Raw genomic sequence first — 18854 nt, forward strand, 5'->3', positions numbered from 1 at the left:
CCAAAGCCCCTCTCCAGGTTTTCTCTGGCCCCTTTAGGCACTGGAGCTGCCCTAAGGTCTTCTCTTAAGGAGCCTTCTCTTCTCCAGCCTGAACCAGCCCAGCTCTCTCAGCCTTTAATGTTTCCTTTATGCATTTAAAGGAACAGTTATAAGGTGATTTCTTATTCATCCAGTTGGCCAGACTCCATCAGGTTTCTGTGGGCTGTTGCTGGGCAGAGCTCTCCCACAGCTCCCTCAAACCCAGTTTCTACTTCAGGGAAATACAGGATAGCAAGGATCTGCAGTTGCACCCAACAGGCATCCTCACTGGGGTGTCCAGCATGCAGGACATGCAGTGGGGCTCCCTTTCTCTGCAGTCTCAGCAGATCCTGCGATACTTTCATAGTTCCCAGAATTTGATGATGTGATTTTTTTTTAAATGTCTTCAAAAATCACATTAACTATTAATTAATTAATTCATTAATTAATTAATGCAACACTTCTGATTCTGACCTTATTCAAGCAAACTTTTTTATTAATATGTTTCATGCTTTAAGCCTTTCATTTCATTTTTACATTTCATGTTTTAGCCTGGGCTTTTTTACCAAAATACAGAACTTCAGTGTCCTCTCTGTCAGATAATATGCACATGAAACCAGCTGTAAGGGAACTTCTATAAAGGTTATGGGGGAAAGAAGGAAGTTCTGGAGGGTATTGGGCAAGACAAAGGATAAGACTGATGAGAAATAAACATACTTACCAAAAAGTAATACACAGAAGTCACTAGTTGGGACCTTAGTGGCTGATACTAGTTGGGTTTGGCATTTTTTAATGTACCTAAACAATAAAAACAAAACCCCTATAAATACCTGCATGGCGCTGAAGTTTATTTATTTACTGCCTAGTTTGCGACTCCTGATGAGTTTTCCCTCCAGCTGTGTCGATCAGGACCCCATCAAACCAGGGCTCTGTTAACATTATATACAATCGGAGCATTATTTAGAGTGCTGGGCATGCTTCCCACTGCATTAAAATCAGATGGAATTCCCACAGGCTGTGTTGCTGGTACTGTCCTCTAAAGGTCCCTTTCCCCTTCTGTTGGGCATTCATTCTTTTTCTTCATCTGGACCGGAAAATGGCACAAGTGAGTTGCAGCCCTAATCCCATCAAGTTTCTTTGCTGTGTAGCCAAAACCTGTTCAACTCCCTTTCCCTCTACTGTATTTTTCCCGTAATGTTAACTTTCTCTGCTGCTTGTTTACACAGATGGAGGCAACACGTTTGACTGTGAAAACAAGGGTCCACAACTGCATCTACAAAACCTCTGCACACACAAGTGGCTTCTTTTCTGTGACCTCTGGTTTCTCAGCTTTGGATTCAATTCTAAGTTTCAGCTCTCAGCTTCAGACTTCTGGAAAGACCTGACTCCCTTGATTCACTCTTCTTGAGCGTGAATCACTTGACCAGTCCTCTTCGTTTTAATGCTTGTTTCTCTTTCCTACTTTTTCCTGCTTTGGACTAGTAGCAAAATAAGAAACCACCATATCAGCTAAGCATCCTTCTAATGCACAGAGAGCAGTCATCTGTGTGTGCACACAAGTTGGCTACTTCGTGGATGCTGAGCCCAGTATTCAGAGGCTACAGGGATCCCGGCAGCCCATACTCATTCCTGAAGAACAGAGCTCCTTGCTTTTGTATTGCTTTTGTGTAAATGCAAGAGGGCTGAAAGCAAAACCACTGATGAATGTGGATCTGGAGGGAAAAGCCTAGCAGACACCTCCAAATGCCCTGGGAAGCCTTGATCACTTGTGCTATGAGGGAAAGAGCAGTGACTAAAAGAGAGTTTGACCAGACCAGAAATGAGGTGGGGAAGAGAATAACCGAACAAAAAGGCACAGGGTAACAGTTTGTTGGGAGGAGAGGCTCATATGGGGTTGAGTTTCATTTTAAGGTTCTGATTTATCTGCACTGAACATGGCATCAGCTGAAATTCAGAACGAAACTGGGACACAAACTTAATTGCAAAACCAGCTGAAACCACAGGACGCAGTCACAGAAAATTCTCACTCATTTGAGGCTGGCATAGGGTTTCACTCTGAGCTTCAACAGGAGGTTTTGGGGGCCCCAGAACAGATTCAGGGAGCTAAAATCCAGTTTCTTTCCCAAGTTCAATCCTGATGTAGCAAAAGTATTGAGGGAGATGATTAGAGGGCATCCACACAAGTAGGAGTGACACAAGCAGTAAGTGAAAGGCTGGCACATTGCTTTTCCACCAAACAGCAAGATTTGTATGGGGATATGTTACAAATGTTGGTGTAAACAGATCTGGTCACCCTAAAATACCTCTGCACAATGCCATGGCAATGAGGGACACAGAAAAGCCGAAGGTCAATGGCTGTTTCTCTTGCAAAAGAAGGGACCAAGAACCTCAGACACACTGAGACCAGGCAGCCGCAGCTCCTCCACTGCTCTAATTGTCAACTGTGGGTGCCTGATTCCTGGAAATCAGGGAGAGAGGGAGGTCTATGCCTGACATGAACAGGCTTGTGGTTGCATTGAAAAAGCCAAAACAACAGCTTAAAGCGAGTCATTCCCACAGTGTCACTCCCTTGCCTGTCACTGTCTCACTGCCACTTCCTAAGGGAATATTTCCTGCTCCAGACATTTATCCTACTTTGGATTTTGCTCCTCCTGCCACTTTACTTTCTTGGCTATGAAGGCACACTTGGAATCTCAGTAGCCTGAAGTGTGCTTTTTCTCTACTAGATATAGATGGAAATCCTGAGGGATGGGTTCAGTCTCAGGGAGGTGTTGCACAGACTTTCTGTCACAAGCACTTAACCTGAGCTATTGGTTATCCCTTCACCTTGCTGTGACTCCCTTGTTGTGATAAGGGCAGAGACAAGCAGGGAGAAAGCTGTAGAGGTTTTATTTCTTTGTGGTATTCCAAAAAGCCAGGAACTTCTGAGGCTGGGAGACTCTTGTTGCTTTCAGCATTAAACTGTGCTCTCCTTGGGTAACCTGAAGGGCATGGGATTTTCAAGAAGTCCTGGGAGAAGCTGAGCATCTGGTGCAAAGCCTGTTTATATCAGGAAAAGTGGGGGACTGGGTAGCAGGGAGGTGAATGCTGCTGGGATAGGCAACCTGTTGAAACATGCAGGTTTTTCTCGTGCTTTTTGGCATTTAGAGTTAACGGGTGTGAAATCAGAGTATTCACTTCTGCTTTTCATGAGCATGTTCAGTGCGATGCATGTATGGTGTGGAATTTTGCAATTGGTAGGTTTTCCCATCAGTTGTGGTTTGTTTCTCAGAGTTTTACAAGGGATGAATGGGATATCACTTGAGGGTAAAATATAAGGTAGTGTATCGGGGCAGGGAATTACAAGAAAAATAGTATCTGAATGCTGTTTGTCTTACAAGTAAGTACATGTAGGTGTTTATTCTTTCTGAAGGCTCTTGTTAGTTGGACATTGACCAATCATGACATCTGTTGAAAGTTAGTGTCCCCCAAAGTTGTTTCACACAGTTTGGAGTTTGCTTTTTTAAATCCACCACAAATAAAGCCCAGAATTATCTCCCTGTCCCCACAGAGGCAAGCAGGAAGCTCCTGGGAAGACAATGCATTCTCCAAGGAGGTGGAAGAGGGTGTTTGGGTCCTCTCAACCTCTGTGGGTTGAGCAGTGAAGCCCCCATTTCACATTGTGAAAGAGAACCCCACTGAGGTCCATGGGAGGTGAGACAATGGTAATTTCATTAAAATAGAAACAAAGACTGAGTCCAGACAACTCCAAACCTTCTGAACTACCATTCTGAGCTAAAGTACAAGTGTGATTGGGAACGGCTGAGGGACCTGGGGGGTTCAGGCTGGAGAAGAGAAGGCTCAGGGGGGACCTGATGGCTCCCTGCAACTGCCTGACAGGAGGATGGAGCCAGGAGGGGCTGGGCTCTGCTCCCAAAGAACAAGAGATGGGACAAGAGGAAATGGCCTCAAGCTACACCAGGAGAGGTTTAGATGGAGCTCAGGAACAATTCCTTCCCCAAAGGGTGCTCAGGCATTGGAACAGGCTGCCTAGGGCAGGGCTACAGTCACTGTCCCTGCAAGTGTTCACACACTGTAGAGACAGGCCTCAGTGCCATGGGGCAGTGGTGGCCTTGGCAGTGCTGGGGAAGGTGTGGACTTAAGGATCTTAAAGGTCTTTTCCAGCCTCACTGATTCTGTGACTCTCTGATCATCCTGGGCTGCATCGGGGATCCGTGTGTTGGTGTTCGCAGGTTTGCGCATTGTTGACACCTCCCGTGATGCTGTGGGAGGCAGGAGAGCTGCAGCCAAGTGACTTCCCCTTTCAGCCCATCTGCCTTTATCAGGGAAGAAATAGTGTCTGTTTGTTTAGGTGAGATATTAGTCTGCCCCTGGAGCTCCAGGTCACTGTAAATGTAACACAAGCCCTATTTCCTGTTAGGAAAGGGGAAAAAATATGCCTGTGAATTGTCTCTGATGTGCTGCCAATTGTCAGAGGAGATTCAATTTGGTGGAGAATTACTGTGCTCTTAAAGAGCTGCACTGGTGACAGAGATTTAGGGCAGCTTCTACTGCCAGAAATGGGAGATTTGTCTTTGATTTCCCCAAAACCAGGATTGCAGCTGGTACCAAGTTGCCCCTCTGTGTTGCTAAAGGCAAAGTGGCTGGTTTGGAAGGGAGGTTGAAGCAATGGTTCAGGTTAATGGGACTGTTGCGGGATACAAAGGGGGATACCTGCACATGATTGAAGGGCAGAGTCTGCAAGGAGGCTGGGCAAGTGTTTAGGGTGAGCCTGGGAGGTGCCGGGGCAGCTTTCTATCAGTGCATTGCTATGAGAAAGGAGAAATGGCATTTTCTTGCCACCAAGCCAAAATGCCAGACCAAAAGAGATAAAAATTTACTCTGTGTGTGATGCACACATGTGTTCACTGTTAATCCGGTAAAGCAAATATGTGACCTATGGAATGACCCACAGCTGCTACAATAAATAGTGCTATAGATCACACATGTATTTTGCTTGCTTTTGCATTTCCTGTATCAAGGTCAATTTCAGCTGTCATCTAAGCAGGGTACGCCTTCCACAAACACAGCAACATGAGGACAACTGAACCAGGTTCTTCTGTTTGGTCTCTGTTGTGATAGAAAAACCTCCTCATATCCCTCCCAACTGTCAATGATGTATTTTTCCTATTTTTTATTGTATTTATTGCAAGGAGTAGTATTTCAACTGGGTAAAGGTCCAGTGGTCTTAAGTTAAGCTGATGTTGACAAAGTAGGCCAAGCAACATCCCTGTCTTCAGAAATATTCGTAGAATCACAGACTGGTTTGGGTTGAAAGGACTTAAAAGCTCCTCCAGTTCCAATCCCTGCCACATGCAGTGACACCTTCCACTAGAGCAACTTGCTCCAAACCCTGTCCAACCTGGCCTTAGTTCATCCTCCAACATTTTCTGTAATAAATAAGAAAGAAAGCCTATGGACTATGTCCCATGAAATTGGCCATATGTTAACTGGATATCGAACAGGCAGTTCTCAATGTGTCCGTGTGTCAGTGATGAACCTTCCACAAAAGGGACCTTTTTTTCCTGGTAGCCTTTGTGTCAGAGTAATTGTTAAATAAATTGTTAAATAAATTGTTAAATAAATTGTTAAAAATAACCTTAACAAGACTTAATTTTTATTTAGCTTACCATTGCAACAAACAATAGCTTGCTCAATGGCTGGAAGGAGACCAGAAGAAATGCCAAAAGCATTTCTTTTGGAAGAAGGCAAAGGGTGTAAGGGACGTTTTTGGCCATTTGGTCCCTTCTCATGGTTATTATTACAGAGCTGATAGGGTGATTGGGTGTGATTGAACCAGTGCCCAACACTCTTTTCTCTCCCCAGTGCTTTCAGGTGGAAGGCACACATTAAACACTATCTCTCAATCTCTGGGCACTCACCCTGGTGATGTCTGAGTATCTCTGAATCAAGGCACGCCTCACATCATCAAAAGCTATCCTCCCTAAGGTCCTTTGAAAGAGGGTAACTCTTCCTGTGCTGTGGTCCAGGCTCCCAGGCAATGATGCTGAGGTTTAACATGTTCTCTCCAGCTGTTTCTAGAGTTCATCCAGGTTTTCCCTGGAGTGCTGGACCTTGATGGGGGGTGGGGGGTGGAGGGTGTGAACCCGAGCCCAACGGCTATGGGATGGGATGGCAGTACAGGGGTTTGAAGCGCCTGAGCCCACGCCTGTGGCTGCCCATGGAGATGTTGCGGGCTTTCCCAGAAGTGCCTCATTCTGTGGGAAGCACAGAAACTGCTCCGAGTAGAAACTCGCATTTCTGTCCTTCTCCTGCTGTGCCCTGGTGTCTCTGAGCAATGCTGCTGTAGGCAGGGGAGAAAACAATCCAAATGCATCATCTTATTCCATCAAATGCTGCTTCACAGAGATGTGTGATCAGAAGTCATAGAATCATAGAATAGTTAGGGTTGGAAAGGACCTTAAGATCATCTAGCTCCAACCCTCCTGCCATGGGCAGGGACACCTCACACTAAACCATATCACCCAAGGCTTCATACAGCCTGACCTTGAACACTGCCAGGGATGGAGCATTCACAACGTCCCTAGGCAACCCATTCCAGTACCTCACCACCCTAACAGTAAAGAATTTCTTCCTTATATTCAGTCTAAACCTCTGCTGTTTAAGTTTCAACCTGTTACCCCTTGTCCTATCACTACAGTCCCTAATGAATAGTCCCTCCCCAGCATCCATGTAGGCCCCCTTCAGGTACTGGAAGGCTGCTATGAGGTCTCCACGCAGCCTTCTCCAGGCTGAACAGCCCCAACTTTCTCAGCCTGTCTTCATATGGGAGGTGCTCCAGTTCCCTGATCATCCTTGTGGCCTCCTCTGGACTTGTTCCAACAGTTCCGTGTCCTTCTTATGTTGAGGACACCAGAACTGCACACAATACCTCAAGTGAGGTCTCAGGAGAGCAGAGTAGAGGGGCAGGATCACCTCCTTCGACCTGCTGGTCACACTCCTTTTGATGCAACCCAACATGAAGTTCTCTTTCTGGGCTGCGAGCGCACATTGAAGCTGGCTCATGTTCATTTTCTCATCGACCAACACCCCCAAGCCCTTCTCCACAGGCCTGCACTGAATTTTCTTATTGCCCAACCTGTAGCTGTGCCTGGGATTGCTCCAACCCCGGTGTAGGACCTTGCACTTGTCATGGTTAGACATCATGAGGTTGGCATCAGCCCACCTCACAAGTGTGTCAAGGTCCCTCTGGATGGCATTCCTTCCCTCCAGAGTATCAACCGAACCACACAGCTTGGTGTCATCGGCAAACTTGCTGAGGGTGCACTCAATCCCATTGTCCATGTCACCGACAAAGGTGTTGAACAAGATCGGACCCAGCACCGATCCCGGAGGAACATCGCTCGTTACTGGTCTCCAGGCGGACATTGAACCGTTGACCACAACTCTTTGCATGTGGACATCCAGCCAGTTCTTTATCCACCAAGTACTCCATCTATCAAACTGATGTCTCTCCAATTTAGAGACAAGGATGTTGCGTGGGACAGTGTCTAACACTTTGCACAAGTCCAGGTAGATGACGTCAACTGCTCCACCCCTGTCCATCAGTTCTGTAGCCCCATCATAGAAGGCCACCAAATTGGTCAGGCAGGATTTCCCCCTAGTGAAGCCATGCTGACTGTCACCAAGGACCTTGTTGTTTTTCATGTTCCTTAGCATGCCTTCCAGGAGAATCTGCTCCAAGATTTTGCCAGGCACAGAGGTGAGACTGACTGGTCTGTAATTCCCTGGGTCATCCATTTTCCCCTTCTTGAAAATGGGGGTTATATTTCCCTTTTTCCAGTCATCAAGAACTTCACCTGACTGCCAAAGTCAACACTGCAGCCTGAGCCATGTGGCTGCAAGGCTTGTGGCTTCCCCAGGAGCCACTGTATTCTCTCTGCTGTGCCAGTCTCCCTCCCTTGCTGCCCCTGTCCCACTCTCCAGCATTTGTTATCCCCATCCCTGGCTTTTAGTATAGCTGATTAAATGATTATTTCTCTCTTGTTTCTTCAGCCTTGCTAGCTGCCTCCTAAACACGTGCCTGAATTAGGCTCATTGTTGCAACTCTGATGCACTAAAACATATGTGTATATATATATAATACACATCTATGTATTTGATGTAGTTATACTAATACTGACAGAAACAAGTGGTTGGGCATTAATTTTGCACTAAATGAAGGTGATAGGTTATTAATAAGAAAAAGATGTTGGGAAAAGCTCCATCTCCCTTTGCCTGTGTTCTGAAATCTCCTGTAGAGGTGGCTTCTTCTTTCCAGTCAGCCTAAATCCTGTTAAGCCCTTTTATTTCTATTTTAGTCAATTGAAAAATATGCCATTATTGCTTGAGGAAGTTTGAGATCTGCTTTGAAAGGGTAAAATGGACTTAATCTGTTTCTTGTGTGATAAATACATTTTAAGCTTCTTGGCCTGTCTGCACAGAAGATGTCAAAATTTAATGCTTTAAGATCAATGTAAGTGGTAGGCTTTTTAATACACTTTCTAGTGTAACGCTCTAAAATACTTCCCACATTTATGGACATATATCCACAGAAGACAAGTACTGTTTAGGATGTATGTGAACATATCTGAAATACCCAGGGAAAATGTGTCTGCTACTACACTGTCATGAACTGTTGGGAAAAATAACTATTACTCACCAAATGTAGGATCCAGTTCCTGGGGAAAAGATAATTTCTCCTGAAAACACCTGCAGGGTGAAGTTTATTCCCCTTCTGTCAGTCTGAGTAGCAGAGTAAGGATGCAGTAATAAATGATGGCATGGGCTGAAAAAGATGTAAGAGGTTGGAAAAGAAATCATTAATCCACTGCACCAACTCTGCTGCATCTGACACCAGCCAACGATACTGGACTGCCACACATCACTTTTACCCACAAGTTTCTCTCCTCATGTGCACTGTTTTGCTTGGGGGGGGGGGGGGGGGTTGTTTCAGCAGCCCTGACTCTTGTCCCCTCTTGTGAGTAGGTTAGGTACACAGGAGTGCCCATCTTTGGCTCTGATTATATCATCTGCATCTCCTGCAAAGGCAAGTATTGCCTAAAAATCTGCCTCTACTCCTTCCCTGGCTGCAATCTGCTGCAGCTCCATGGGTAGCCCATAGAAAAGAGCTTAAAAAGGTTACCATGAAGTTACACGGAGAGTAGCCAGCAACAATTTTCAGTTTATTATTCATGCTGTTAAATATGACCTGAAATTTGTATCATTGTATAATCAGGTGTCAAGTCCCTCAGCTCCTACAAGGCCCCTCTCCTCCCCCCCTCCCCCCCCTCCCCCCTTTCTAGCTATCCAGGGAAATGAAAATCCAATGTGAGTGTCTGGTCCTGACACAATGACTGTCAGGAATACACAAACTGTGGGTTTTCCTTTCTGCGTCCTGAAAGTAAAGAAAAAAGACCTTTGATGTATCCAGAGTTCTCCTATTCTCTTTTCTTCTTTGAGCTAATAAAAGGTATCATTATATTATCACACTTGTGTCCCTGCCATGTTTACCCTGGCCCATATTCTGCTCTGCAACAACAAGATCATAAAGCATCCCATCAGAAACCCTAGGTTGAGTTTATTTGACTTTTTTTTTTTACCCTATTTTGTAATCAGGATTGTTTTGATAACTTAGTTCACTGAGGTAGCTTTTGGTAAAGGCTAAGATTTGTTTAAGTGGACAGAAAGAAAATACATCAGACTGGTTTATGCCTTGCCACCCTGAATTGTAATGTTTTGTTTATTATGACTCTGGGCATGTTTTATTGGTGAGTGGAGAGGTCACAGCCTCCCATTTCGAACCTGTGTTTGTGCTTTACAGGTTCTGGGATTTGAAACCACAAGCAGCCGCTGAACTTTTTGGCTGCCTTAGGTAACCATGACCAAGTGGCCAGACCAGGTCCTGTCCCCGGTGGTCAGCTTGCCAGGAGCAGAAGTGTGACATTGGCCTGTGACTGGAGCTCTCCAAAAGACCTGGAAAGAAATCTGAGGCTGAAATCATCCCACCACAGCACACTCTGCTCCCTTTCCAACACATTCCCAGACTCTTGCCTTTTTAATGGTCTTAAGTTTGGAGCTTTCTAGTAAATCCTTTCTTTTGGAAATGAATATGTGTTCATGCCCTACCTAGACAATATGTCAAAGATACACTCAACTTCTGTAACAGTAAATCACAGCATAACAACTCAGTAGAAAGGCTCCACAGATGGAAAACTGGGTTAAGGATGCATCCAGTGTTTTGTATTTCCGATGAAGTCAGTGGTGGAACAAAGATACCTTCACTTCAAGAGGGTTTTTCAGCCTCATACTGCTCAGTGAGAGCAGTAGCATTGCCAGGGAATAGGAGATGGGGCAAGCTTGGAAAAAATTGAGGCAGATTTGTTTTAACTCTACTCAAACAGAGGGGTAAAATTTCTCACATAAAGCCATCAAACAAGGGATGTTAAGGTGTGTGAAGAACAGCCATGCACTAATTGTACTGTTTGATTTAAAAGCTGAGTAGTTATAACACAGACATGTGGACTCAATGGTCTTATAGGTCTTTTTCAATCTAAACGATTCTGTGATTCTGTGTATTTACTGAAATCAGTGGAATTGCAACATTCCACCCTGGATGCTCAATGTTCAGGTGTTTTACTGACATATGTTTTATATACAGCCTGCCTCAGGGGTATTCAAAATGAGCTTGGTCTGGTGTTCCTGACATACGTTGTGTGTCCATGGCGGATGCCAAATTCAGAGCAGGTTCTAAGAATAATGAATTCTCATTAACCTAATGGGTTGTACCTATTTTACAGTGGGGAAAACTGAGGCCTAGAGAATTTATTGGCCACATTATGCCACTCAACCCACAGCAGTCCCCCAGCTTATGATTTTCTACCGCTCACCCAAGAATTCTGTTTATCTGATGACATTTTATGTCACTAATGCAAATGGTAACAATGCTGGTGTAGCCATTCCCTCCCAAAACAAGTATCACTATAACAAGCAAACTCTGTTGACCAGCATTAACTGGTAAATCTCCTAGCAAGTTTGGTTTCATCCCTCTATTGGAAGGCTCCTTCTATTAAACACGTTTTTCCTGGTGAAATTGTTCTGCCTAAACCAAACGATCTCGTCAAATGTAGAACTAATACATCATCAGTACAATGAAAATACATAGTCTTCTTGCTGAGATGGTTTGGTTTTCTTCCATTCTCTGTGTTTTGTGATATTATTTTTGTCATATCCATTTACTAAACATACATAGGTTCTTCTTATTTACTTCAGTATCCAGCTTCAAGATTTCTTGTAGTTTTCCCAGAATTACACAAATAATTCATAACTCAGAGGAAAACTTTAGCTGAAAGCAAGACTAGATCTCTTCTCTAGGGAAGAGATCACCCCACTGACTCCGTGAGGACAGGTATTGACAGGCTGTCACTGCTGGACTAACAGCAGGAGTGTGGGGACTGATGAGGAGAATGATGAGTTCTCCAAAAGGGGTTTACAGATTTTTGGTGCTAATAACTTTACTTCTGGTTTCACAAGCACATTAAAATGAAAACCAGTGTGTAGTGATACAGAAAAGAAAGCAGAATGGATTAAATGAATATGGATAAATGCATGACACTGTCTCAGGGCATGGGCGTCAGGGGAGGGATGAAACTAACTAGAGGGGAACAGGCATAAAAGCTTTTATCTCCTGAGAATATATTTGGGAACTTGGGATGCAAAGGGAACACGGTGTAAGAACAAAACCTTTTATTGTACAGATTGGAATATTTTTACATTTGCTCCAGTTCTCTGTGCCTGATAATGGTCATTTACCCATCAGCCCACAATGGGAAAAATCTTCCCACCAGTCAGTGTACGTTGGCAACGATTCTGCTTTCCGCTCTGAGAACATCCCACTCTGCTACCAGCAGAAGCAGTGAGAGCTTTGTTTGTTTGCCTTACCCCCCTGAGAGGAGGTTGTTCCCGAAAATGCTTGCAACTGATTCTTACTTCAGGTATATGTTCCTCCTGTGGGTTCTCAAGCTGTGGTCTGTAGGGTATGAATAGCACATGAAGTTGTTCCTGCTGATACCCACAATGAAACACTGGAAAATTGTGCAGTGATTGACATCTCAGTGATGGGCAAACACACAGCATTATCCTTTCTTTACCAAACCAAGTCGTCGAGTTCAGCTCTGGGAATTGTGTATTTGCAGATCAGTCATCACTTGGATTTCCTCCGCCTCTTGTTTGTCCATTCTTATTTATTCCATCTTTTTTAAATTCCATTTTGAACCTGATCCTGCAGGCACCAGCTGGCATGGTTGTGCAAGCAGTGCCCTACTGTCCAAAAGTGCATGTGCTTCATGGCAAAGCAACTCATGAATCTGCTCACAGCTAAACTCTCTTGTTTCATCTTGCTGCAAGGCAGTGCTTTTGGATGTGTGTGTGTGGGGGGAGTGCAAGGGTTGACAGTTTGCTGGCCTGGAAAGGGACCAAGGCACTAGTCTCCTGGGTAAGCTGGCTTGCACGTTAAGTGGAAACTTTCATTATTTACCAACCAGTCAAAATGATTTTGCTATTGACAGAGGCTTCATTATGTCAGCCATTCCATTCTTTGAAAACATGGGCAAAACAGAGAAAAAGTGGTGCAGGGAGGGGGAAATTCCATTTCTTCCTAAATTGAATGGAAACATCTTCAGGAAAATTAAAGAAAAACAGGAGAGAAAGAGAAGAGCAAAAGAAATGACTGTAGCCAAAGCCACTTTCCTCTTTCTTTTTCAATCTTCCTTCCAACATGCTCCTGGTAAAATCATTACAAAGGCCGTTTATTTTTAAAATTGAAAGATTGGGGAGAGTCATAATGAGATATTATGTGTAAAAGTTGCACATAAATTTCCTTCTGTCATATTTTGGGCTCAACTAACGCATCCCCTTGGCAGGCCTGAGGGAAACTGATCTCTTTAGTATAGATTGTGTGTGCTTCAATAATATTGCCCAAGGACAGAGCTACTGGGTGGCTGAGTTGGCTACATGCTGATTTAAAAATTATCTGGGCTTTTATTTGCCACACTAAATTGCTCTCAAAGAAAAGAAAAGAAAAGTTTTACACCAGAGCGAAGCAGCACATTTGGAGCAAGACTCCTCTCCTTTGTCTTTTGGAGAATGTAATTTTGTAACATACTGGAGAGTTTTGTTCTTTCACACCCTTATGGAAGAAAGGTGAAATGAAAGAAAGTGTGTAATATAGAGAAAAAGTCTTGAGTGTTTGGTCTCTGCAGTCTTTCCTTATAGGTTGTCCTGCACAGATCTCAAGGATATGGGGTTGGACAGTAGAATGTTATGCTATATCATGATTTCAGGTCAAAGGGGTCTGTCTTCACTTTTGTAGTGTTAGGATACAAGATGCCATAAGTCTATTATGAAGTGTTCTAAACCATTTTTGTTACTGTGTTTGTGATTAGGTGAGTCTGAATTCTACTGTCACATCTGCAGTCTGTGGGCTATGTCCCTTCTCTGGGTCATGGTCTTGTCCTGAAGGCCATGGGAGTCATGCTTGGTTTTTCCTCTGAGTTTGGTGGGCCCTGATGAAGACTTTATTTATTTCTTCATATTTTATCTTCATTGTCCCCATTGCTCTCTGTCTGAGGTTTTAGTGCTTCCAAGATCTCAGCTGAGGGATCTCCAAAGCTGCCAAGAGCTGTGACATTTCCTTTTCCTTTCCTTTCTTGGCCTAAACCAAAAACTAGTCTTCAAGGAAGTGAAACCCATCAAAGAGCAGAAGAATAAATAATCATTCATAACAGTCTTTGCTAATATGCCTAATTTAGAGCTCTGGAGCCCAAGTCCCAGCCACATCTCCTCTGTAGTCCATTTCTTCTGAAACATTTGACCTCCTGACTCACTTTTTGACCCAGGAGGCTACAAAATACCAAATAGAAAAAGGCATGGCCAAAATGAGAGGTTTAAAATGCTAGCTTTTAATGTGGGGAAGGCCTAATTCATTGTAACTGTAAACAGGGTTTTTTGTCATGAGCCAGATCTGAGTACCCTTATGCTTGTGGCAAACCTGAGTGAATCTGAGCTTCACATCTAGTCTGTGTCTCAGTCCTGCACTAAACAAAAACTTGAACTGGAGCTTGGAAAGCAAACACTTTAGCTCTGTAGGTTCAGGTAATCACATTCTGAACTAAGCCTCCTAAGCTTGTCCTATTGGGAGTTATAGTTAATTAAATTTATATTTCAGCCTTCTTCAGTGGTATCTCTATCTCTGGGTTGCAGCCTTGGGTGAGGTTGAAAGTCACATTTGCTTCCTTTGCTTCAAGGCAGCTTTGTCTAAAATCAGTTCCAGAATCAAAAGCACCATGTGCACCTATTAAAGCTCCCTCACCACAAGCTGCTCTGCCAGCACAGGCAGGTAACCTAGTGCGCTTTTATCTTGTGAATGTAAAAGAAGGCATCAAGGTTTATTAAAGAGTTTGTGTTGCTAACGTGTCATACATCACGCCATTAATTAAGAGAAATTCCTTCTTCCCCATTTGGGTGACTACATAGTGCTGCCAGCATGTATATATTATCCGCGTCTCCCCACCCTGGCCTAACCCAAATGCTGCGTGATGGATTGTACCACAGAGAAGCTCCAGCCTCTTCAGGTAATTCAATTGCTGAGCCTTCAAAATCAAGGAATTAAAGAAACTTCTGCACTGGGCTCTGCTCCCCTTGTAATTAGTAGCAGAGAGAGCAGAGTGAAGTGGGGTGCGGTGCGTACATGTGTTCCCAATCACAGCCCACACAATGAAAATGTTTTGTTTCTGGGACAATCTGAAGAAACCTCATGGGGATCTGGGCTCTTATATATATATATATGTAATAATAATAATAATTATCCTCATTAGAAAGTTAACTCTGAAGCTCTGCAACGTGCTTTTGAAATCGCGAGCTGGGTGATGGGCCAAAGAATCCCAGCACGACCACGTAGGACCTCTTATAAGGCTGATGCTGGCCTACATTCAGCTGGGGCTGGGCAATTCAGACGGGTACATCCTGTGTCCGTCTGTTTTCCCACTGTGTGCACCACATGGAAACTGGCTGGTTTTGTAAAGTTTTCCCACCCAGCTCGGATCCCACAGCAGTCACAGAGGGGTTTAATAACCCAGGGTGGTCAGAGAAGCAGCATACACTCACCTAACAGCCCCCCAGATTTATGAGCTTCTCACCAATCCTCCCCCTCCAAGTTCCTGAGGATCAGGGACACATAATGGGATGCTGGACCGTTATTTTACAGAGGGTAACAATATTATCCCTCAGACTGAGCCATGGGGTATAATTAGAGCTGTTCAGGAATTCTGTCATTAAAAGTCTTTTGGTTGGAAAATACCGGTTCTTTGAAACCAAACTTTTGGGAGTGACTGGAGGGATTTAGGTCTCTCCCTGACAGGCAGACCTGAATACCAAAACTGTCTTTAAGTCATTAATTAACAGCCTGGCACTGCCACTGCATTACTAATTCAGTAATGACATTAACACAAATGCCACACACTACTAAATAACAATTCACTTCATCTTGAAGATAAAATTGTTTCATTGGAGGTGGCATGCCTGACCTAATAAGCCATCAGACTACATCCCACAAATAATAACTTGCATGCGAACATCACTTTGGTAACCCACCACTCATGGTAGTTATCTAATCCTGCCTGAACATGGCACTCCCAGGAGTAGCTCCAGCATGCCAGTCAATCCTAACACCAGGACCAGGAGAGCTCCAGGTATCCTATGGAAGTAAAGCTCTCTAGATCCCAATATGTCCTGGGTTGAGTGGGGAAGGAAGATGGTAGGAAAGCTGTTTGGAAGACAGGTCAGGTTTCCAACTCTTATAAATGATAGACTATAACAAGTTAACACCAGTAGACAACCATGCAACTTCATTATGTTCATTGAGCACCTCCTGACCTAAATATGAAGAGAGTTTTTTAATAATGAAACTTGCTACTGCTCAAGGACTTTGGTTTCTTACATGACTACTGTTTCAGTGAAATCTACCCAGTTCTCTGGGAAAGGCTGGCTTTGATGAATACTCAGATTTGAAGGATTCTGGAAGAAGTTACTGAGTGGAACTTCTCAACATTTTGTAAAGAAAGTTGTGCTTTTCCTACTGAGACAAGTGATTCAGGAATTTCAAATCTTGAATGTAATAAAACCTTTTTCCCCCTCTTTCAAGTACCATTTGCTTGAATGCCATTGAATGTCGGGTTTACATTTGGCTGAATTTCCTCCCTTTTACAGATTTTTAGTTTGCATTTGGAAAAAAAAAAAAGCTTGGAAATCTATGTGGTGGCTCATGAGGATGTGCTCCTGGCAAATGTTCCTACAAGCTACAGATCCCAGAAGGCAAACACAGGAAATTCACTCCTAGAAAGTCAGTTTCAGGGAAAACCCAGACATTGTAAGAGAGAAGATCCTTAAGTCACTGTTGGTGTGGCCTGAGCATTGGGTGTGATGGTGACTGGGAAATGAAGGTCAGGGTTTAGCGACACGGCAGCAGAGAAGTCAGCCGCTAGTGATTAGAAGGATGAGGTTACCCAGACAGAGAGAAGATTGGTTTTTAATTGATATGAGTTTGTGTCAGTGCTGTATTTCCAAGGGGATGGGGAGCCTAAGTTAAACCACCTTGAGATCAAACAGGAGTGCCTGCTTTAGTGGTTTTCCCACCTTCACCCCCCAAAGTCTGTTTATTATGAACTCTTTTGAAATAATGAAATATGGGATGTCAGTTTATTGAGGCTAAATTTTAGCACAGACTTCTGTGTATAGGGAAAATTGATTCTGAGCTAAAATCACGTATGAACTCTGCAAACCCTTTGGCTTCTTTTTGTAAACTTTCCCAGATAAAAATGGGTTCATTTTTAGGAATGGCCTCTGCTTTCTCAGTTCCATTTTCAGGTACTTTCTGTGATCTGTTGCCAGGTCATCAATTCACTACTGTGGGTGTTTCCTTTTGATGTTTAGGAAGCAAAGGACAGACCATCTGAAAAGACACCAATAAGCAAATCAGTTGCCCACACTTCAGCTTTCAGGGATGTTTTCACACTAAGCCCGTTTTGACTGACATAGTTTTTTGCCCTAGATTTTAGTCAGAAACAGAACTCAGTAAATTTGAGTCTAGCCTGAAATGAACATCTGAAGCAACAGACAGGCTCTGACTCTGAATCTTAGCCTGCAGCTGAGATCTGTGGATGTGTCCACCATATCTCAAGACCAAATTGTAATTCCTACCTGAATACCATCTGAGAATGCATAAAGTTAGTACAAATGTTTTGCAGTAAACCCTCAGTGCTTGGTTTAGTCTGATATTCTTAAACTTGAAAACAAAATTATCTGTGTTGCATTTTCACAGACATAAAAAATGAGGCATTTCACATACACAACTATATTATCAGAAGTGTTTGTGCATTTGACCACCTTATTTTGTGAAGACTGTTGCTGGAAGGGCTGTGCAGATGGACAGATCTGCAGTGCATAGGCACTTTGGGAGCATATTAACTGCTATTGAGCATGTAGATGAGGTACAGTTTTTGTGTGCACAATTAACCACTCCAAAATTTTGACAACAGAGGAATCATTATGTTCCTGAAAATGTTTATTATATAAATATTGTCCTTTCTGGTTCAGTAGTGTATTATTCTCATTCCTTTTGTACAGCCATAAAACTATCCCTGCTCTTGCTTTTCCGAACTGGTGTAACTGGCATGTGGAATGCAACAGCTGGTTAACTCTGCAATGATCCAAGAGCAGCAGAAGACAAGGAGTGCAGAGGGGGCTGCCTTCTTCTGCCAAGTATGGAACTAAGCAGCTGCTTTGTATTTTCACATGAACAAAACTGTTTTGTTAACTGCTTCTTTGCCAAGGTACAGGGTTTATGTCATGGGATATGGTTGCTGGCCCACAGAGTTACTCAGCTTCAAAAGGCTTAGTGATTCTCCTTTCGTCTGAAGTAGTGGCTGACAGCATCTAGGACAAATGCGTCTGTCAGGAGGAATAACTGTAGGACAGTATTCAATCAATCAACTTTATTTCCTCTGTATTGCATTAAGCATGCCCATCTGTGTTAAAAGAAAAATCCCCTTAAAAGAACATTCTTAAGTTTGCAAATGCTCAAAAGCTGGTAAATGTCAATGGAGAAATATGCTTTTTGGTCATGTTTAATTTTATAAAATAAGAGACTTATAAAAGGTCTAGTTCTCCCTGGCACAAAGCAGGGTTGGCTCTGTCATCTAAATGTTGTCAAACCTGTTCTTTAACCTCTCAGTTTTCTTTCAAGAGATGTGTGGCTTTTTGGTATCATAGGGAGGTTACATTAAATCTGCCCAGAACTGAAGATCTACATCTTATTATGAAGATGGGAAGGAGAATGACAAAACTACTGTTAATTAAAAGAAAAATGAGATTCCTGTTTTTAAAGTCATACTGAGAAGAGAGCATTTTCCTGTTCAAAGGAAAGAGCCTAGAGAAACTGAGATAAGAATTACAGGGGCAGAAGTTGAGCCCTGTGTTGTATATTTGCATCCAAAGTTGCTCCTGCTTTCCTGGAGCATGGATGCTGTGGCAAGGATAATTAGGAAGAAGCTAATGGAGAGTCTTAAGATGGTGTGTCTGATGTGTACTTATGTACAAATAAAAGAGAAGCTGTAAGGGAGGTGCAGTTGCAGTCTCAAAAAGAGGTTCTGGAGGAAGTGGAAAAGATGCACTACAAATATTCAAGCTCCAGGCTCCAACCAGAAAAGGAACAAAGTTCATGAGACTGTGAAGTGCCAGAAACC

General features: G+C 43.4%; 1 long non-coding RNA gene across 10 annotated transcripts in view; it reads left to right on the forward strand.

Moving 5' to 3' along the window:
• The window catches only part of LOC115946258 (uncharacterized), a 175248-nt gene that overhangs the window by 129992 nt on the left and 26402 nt on the right, over positions 1-18854 (forward strand). For 6 of the 10 annotated variants that reach the window (XR_004080348.2, XR_004080346.2, XR_004080350.2 and 3 more), the window contains one exon: positions 1245-3903. The exons of 1 other annotated variant lie outside the window; for it this stretch is intronic. This is a non-coding gene — a long non-coding RNA (uncharacterized lncRNA). Of the gene's footprint in view, positions 1-1244; positions 3904-17736; positions 17872-18854 lie in introns of those variants that run through there. 3 more of the 10 variants (XR_004080352.2, XR_004080354.2, XR_004550073.1) reach the window with 2 other exon arrangements.

The sequence above is a fragment of the Melopsittacus undulatus genome, chromosome 10, assembly GCF_012275295.1.
Source record: "Melopsittacus undulatus isolate bMelUnd1 chromosome 10, bMelUnd1.mat.Z, whole genome shotgun sequence".
Lineage (NCBI taxonomy): Eukaryota > Metazoa > Chordata > Aves > Psittaciformes > Psittaculidae > Melopsittacus > Melopsittacus undulatus.